At 47.4% G+C, this 5,819-nt stretch overlaps 1 pseudogene; it reads right to left on the bottom strand.

Moving 5' to 3' along the window:
• Positions 1 to 4,261: 4,261 nt before the first annotated feature.
• Positions 4,262 to 5,819, bottom strand: LOC100601349 (annotated as a pseudogene).

Raw genomic sequence — 5,819 nt, forward strand, 5'->3', positions numbered from 1 at the left:
CCACTGCCGCTAGTGAATATTTTCAAGACCAGATGGTCCCCCCCCACCCAAGGAATCTTGGATAATGAGTGAAGGGAAACCCTGTATGTAGCCTGGAGAAGCTGGCTGTGTGTGGAGTGGTCACTGAGGGAGCATCTTAGCATGAACCTTGGTCAGAGTGATCGGGGAACCAGATTCAGTCTGGAAACAAGCAGGGGACACCTTCAGCTTACAGACAGCAGATTGTGGAGCTGCTCAGCCTCCATAATTACATAGTTCAATTCTTCAGAATCATCTGTGTATCTGTCTATCTATCTATCCATCTGTCATCTATGTAGGTCCGTATCAATTTATGTTTTTGTTGTTGAGATGATCAAGTTGGTTCTAAAATTTCATTGGAAAAGCAAAGGAATTGAAAAAGAGAAAACAATCTTTGAAAAGAAGAATGAAGTTGAAGTCTCACAATACTTGACTTCAAAATCTCCCATAATGTCACAGTGACGCTGTGTTTGCATTAGGAAGCAAAATACAGACCTGCGGAGCGGGACACAGGAACAAACTCGCCATAGTGTCAGCTGATTCTCATTAAAAACACCAGCGATTTCAGTGGGATAAGGATGGTTGGTTTATTTATTTATTTATTCACTTATTTATTTATTTTTCAGATGGAGTTTCGCTCTTGTTGCCCAGGCTGGAGTAAAATGGTATGATCTCAGCTCACCGCAACCTCCACTTCCTGGGTCCAAGTGATTCTCCTGCCTCAGTTTCCCGAGTAGCTGGGATTACAGGCATGTGCCACCACACCCACCTAATTTTGCATTTTTAGTAGAGACAGGGTTTCTCCATGTTGGTCAGGCTGGTCTCGAACTCATGACCTCAGGTGATCTGCCTGTATAGGCCTCCCAAAGTGCTGAGATTACAGGCAAACCACCTTTGTTTGTTTGCTTGTTTGTTTGTTTGTTTGCTTGGAGATGGAGTCTTGCTTTATCGCCCAGGCTGGAGTGCAGTGCCACAATCTTGGCTGGCTGCAACCTCCGCCTCCTGGGTTCAAGCGATTCTCCTGCCTCAGCCTCCTGAGTAGCTAGGATTACAGGCGCCCACCTCCATGCCCAGCTAATTTTTGTATTTTTAGTAGAGATGGGGTTTCGCCATGTTGGCCAGGCTGGTCTTGAACTTCTTACCTCAGGTTATCTTCCCTCTTTGGCCTCCCAAAGTGCCTGGATTACAGGGGTGAGCCACTGCACCTGGCCACGATGGTCTTTTTATCAAATGCTGCCGAAACAATTGGATGAAAATGTGAAAAAATGGATCTCAACTCCTACCTCACATTACACACAAAAATTAGCTTGAGATCCATCATAGAACTAAACATAGAAACCAAAACTCTAATGCTTCTAGAGGAAAAGCTAGGAAAGAGAGTTTTCAAAAAGTTCACAAGAAAGCACTAGCTGTCAAAGAAAAAAATGTTAAATTGCACTTCAAAATCAAAAACGTTTCCCTATAAAAAGAAATTCAGACAATAAGGCATATCAAATACTGGAAAATTATATATTATACATACCTATATATTATATATACACATATGTAGGGAAAAGAAAGAGAGATCAGACTATTACTGTGTCTATGTAGAAACGGAAGACATAGAAACTCCATTTTGACCTGTACCCTGAACAATTGCTTTGCCCTGAGATGCTGTTAATCTGTAACCTTGCCCCAACCTTGAGCTCACAAAAACATGTGTTGTATGGAATCAAGGTTTAAGAGATCTAGGACTATGCAGGATGTGCCTTGTTAACAAAATGTTTACAGGCAGTATGCTTGGTAAAAGTCATCGCTATTCTCCATTCTCGAGTAACCAGGGGCACAATGCACTGCTGAAAGCCACAGGGACCTCTGCCCTGGAAACCTGGGTATAGTCCAAGTTTTCCCCCCATGTGATAGCCTGAGATATGGCCTCCTGGGATGGGAAATACCTGACCATCCCCCAGCCCGACACCCGTGAAGGGTCTGTGCTGAGGAGGATTAGTAAAAGAGGAAGGCCTCTTGCAGTTGAGATAAGAGGAAGGCCTCTGTCTCCTGCCTGCCCCTGGGAACCGAATGTCTTGGTATAAAACCCGATTGTACATTTGTTCTCTTCTGAGATACGAGAAAACCCGCCCTGTGGCGGGAGGCGAGACATGTTGGCAGCCATTGCTCTGTTACTCTTTACTCCACTGAGCTGTTTGGGTGGAGAGAAGCATAAATCTGGCCTACGTGCACATCCAGGCATAGTACCTCCCCTTGAACTTAATTGTGACACAGATTCCTTTGCTCACATGTTTTCTTGCCGACCTTCTCCCCACTATCACCCTGCTTTCCTGCCGCATTCCTCTTGCTGAGATAGTGAAAATAGTAATCAATAAATACTGAGGGAACTCAGAGGCTGGTGCCGATGCAGGTCCTCCGTATGCTGAGCGCTGGTCCCCTGGGCCCACTGTTCTTTCTCTATACTTTGTCTCTGTGTCTTCTTTCTTTTCTCAGTCTCTCGTCCCACCTGATGAGAAATACCCACAGGTGTGGAGGGGCTGGCCCCCTTCACACATGTACACATGTATATAAAATACATGTGTAAATATATATACATATGGCAAGCATTTCATTCATATATTCTTGATATCGAATTTATGAAGAGTTCCAACAACTCAATAACAAAAACACACAAAAAAAAAACCCTACAATAAAGTGGGCAAACAATTTTAACAAAACCTTTTAACAAGAAAGATGTGAAAATGACCAGTAAGTGCAAGAAAGGATCCTCGTGAACATCAGTCATCAGAGAAACGCAGATCAAAATCCACACGAGAGGTGATTTTACACCCATCTGATGCCTCACATTTGAAAAGCCAATGGTGGTACTGACAGGCCTGCGGCAGCGGACACTCTCAGGCATTGCTGGGGAGACGGGAAAGCAGCATGAGCGTTTGGAAAGCTGTCTGTTTCTTAGCAAGTTAAGCATATGCTACTCTATGGTCTAGCAAGGCCAGCCCTCAATATTTAACCAAAAAATTAAAACTAAAAACATGAGTATAGAAGGACTGGAAGGCATGTTTATGTGTTATTCATCATAGTCCCAAACTGCAAACAATTCAAATATCTATGAACGTGAGAATGGAGGAACGCAGTGCAGAGTATTTTTACATGAAACCCTACGTGGTGATTAAAAAAGAAGAACAAGGCCAGGTGCGGTGGCTTATGCCCGTCATCCCGCCATGAGGTGGGTGGATCACCTGAGCCCAGGAGGTCGAGGCTGCAGTGAGCCATGAGCGCACCACTCTGCACTCCAGCCTGGGTGACAGAGCAAGACCCTGTCTCAAAAAAACAAAAAAAGAAGAAGAGCAAAACATTGACACACAGAATAACATCGTGAGGGAAAGAAACCAGAGTACATTTTTAATGATTTTGTTTCTGTGACATTCAACAGCAGGCAAAACTGGTCAGCAGAGCTGTGCCTGGAGTGATGGGCGGGAAGGGAAGGCCGTGAAAGTGAATATTCTGGGGGTGAAGCAGTTGGTCATGGTTGGGGTGATGGGCACACAAGTACATGTTTAGTGGAACTCATGGAATTGTACGATCAAAGTATGTGCAGAACCCGGGAGGCCAAGGCTGCAGTGAGCTAGGATCGCACCACTACCCTCCTGCCTGGGCAGCAGAATGAGAAATAGCCTCAGAAAAAAAAAAAAAAAAAATGGAGTCCAGGTGTGGTGGCTCAGGCCTGTAATCCCAACACTTTGGGAGGCTGAGGCAGGTGGATCACTTGAGATCAGGTGTTCGAGACCAGACTTGGCCAACATGGTGAAACCCCATCTCTACTAAAAATACAAAAATTAGCTAGGCATGGTGGCACATGCCTGTAATCCCAGCTACTCAGGGGGCTGAGGCAGGAGAATCGTTTGAACTCAGGAGGTAGAGGTTGTAGTGAGCCAAGATGACGCCACTGCACTCCAGTCTGGGCAACAGAGTGAGATTCAGTCTCAAAACAAAACAAAACAAAACAAAAAGCATTTCACTGCATGTAAATTTTACCTCAATACAAAATTAAAATTAATCTTTTGGAAAATAAAAGTGCATTAGAGAGGGTGGCTAATCAAAATTTTTGTAGCCTTCAAGGAAAGTAAATTTGAAGTATATCTGTTGATTTATGGAATTTTTACAAGGACTTAATTGAGGAAAACTCGAAAGCATTAGAAAGGGTCTTGCTCCTCTGTTCCCTCTGTGAGCCCAGGTGCCTGAAGGGAACGTGGGTCTAATCCGTGTCTGCAGGAGGGAGCCGAACCACAGGAGGAAGAGCTAAGAAAGACAAAGGAGAACCAGGGCCACACTGAAATCCACGCTCTTCAAAACTTTGTTTTACAGATTTGACAAAATATTTATACTGGAAGTTTTTAAGCAGTGGAACCTATAGACAGCCTTTTCTTTCAGCTTATTTTTTTAGTTTCAATTTAATTTAATTTCATTTTTTTACAAAATGACCACCGTTGATATAAACACCAATGCCAGGGGGTGGAGGGTCTGCATCACTGAGGAGAGCCCTGAGGGCCAAGGACAATGGTCCACCCGCCGGCCAAGCCACCACCGCCTCCCGGGCTCCTGGGACACCCGCTGGAGAGGGAGCCCAGTGTCTTCTAACAAAGGAAAACACCTATGAGGAAGAGGCCAAATTTAGAAACCAAGGAAAGGAGAGCTTGGCTTGAGCTGATGGCGGCTCATGGGATTGTGAAGAGATTAAAAATAACACTTGTGCACGTGAAATAGCAGAAACAACAACAGAAGTGTTCATGTGTTCAGTATAAACACCTGGGCAGGAATATAAAGAGCCTGGGCTCAGGGAGCTCCACACCTGCACACTTCCCTTTCACCTGCTCCTCCACCTGCTCCACCCTCAATCCACTAGAACCATGGGCTGCTGTGGCTGCTCTGGAGGCTGTGGCTCCAGCTGTGGGGGCTGTGGCTCTGGTTGTGGGGGCTGTGGCTCTGGCTGTGGGGGCTGTGGCTCCAGCTGCTATGTGCCCGTCTGCTGCTGCAAGCCCGTGTGCTGCTGTGTGCCAGCCTGTTCCTGCTCCAGCTGTGGTTCCTGTGGGGGCTGCAAGGGGGACTGTGGCTCCTGTGGGGGCTCCAAGGGGGGCTGTGGCTCCTGTGGGGGTTCCAAGGGGGGCTGTGGCTCCTGTGGGGGTTCCAAGGGGGGCTGTGGCTCCTGTGGGGGCTCCAAGGGGGGCTGTGGCTCCTGTGGGGGCTCCAAGGGGGGCTGTGGCTCCTGTGGGGGCTCCAAGGGGGGCTGTGGCTCCTGTGGGGGCTGCAAAGGGGGCTGCGGTTCTTGTGGCTGCTCCCAGTGCAGTTGCTGTAAGCCCTGCTGCTATGGGTCATCCTGCTGCCAGTCCAGCTACTGTAAGCCCTGCTGTTCCCAGTCCAACTGCTGTAAGCCCTGCTGCTGCTCTTCAGGCTATGGGTCATCCTGCTGCCAGTCCAGCTGCTGCAAGCCCTGCTGTTCCCAGTCCAGCTGCTGTGTCCCAATTTGCTGCCAGTGCAAGATCTGAGGCTCTGCCTACAAACCTAAACTGGTCCTACAGATCTGGGCTCTCTAGGAATGACTGGAGCTGTGTCCTGAATTCCTGAAGCACATCTCTGAGTCTGTCCTCCTCTGGACCAAGGCAGCCTAGTGTCCAGGGCTCAGTACTCAGCCGCTCAGCCTCTGAGGTCATGAGGGCTTCTGGAGTGCTGGGTCCTGCCCATCAACCCTCCCGGAATCCCCTCTCCCTTTCCTGACCTCACCACTTCAACCTTCTCAGGGCTTCAAGATCCCACAT

Source organism: Nomascus leucogenys, chromosome 4 (genome assembly GCF_006542625.1).
Source record: "Nomascus leucogenys isolate Asia chromosome 4, Asia_NLE_v1, whole genome shotgun sequence".
NCBI lineage: Eukaryota > Metazoa > Chordata > Mammalia > Primates > Hylobatidae > Nomascus > Nomascus leucogenys.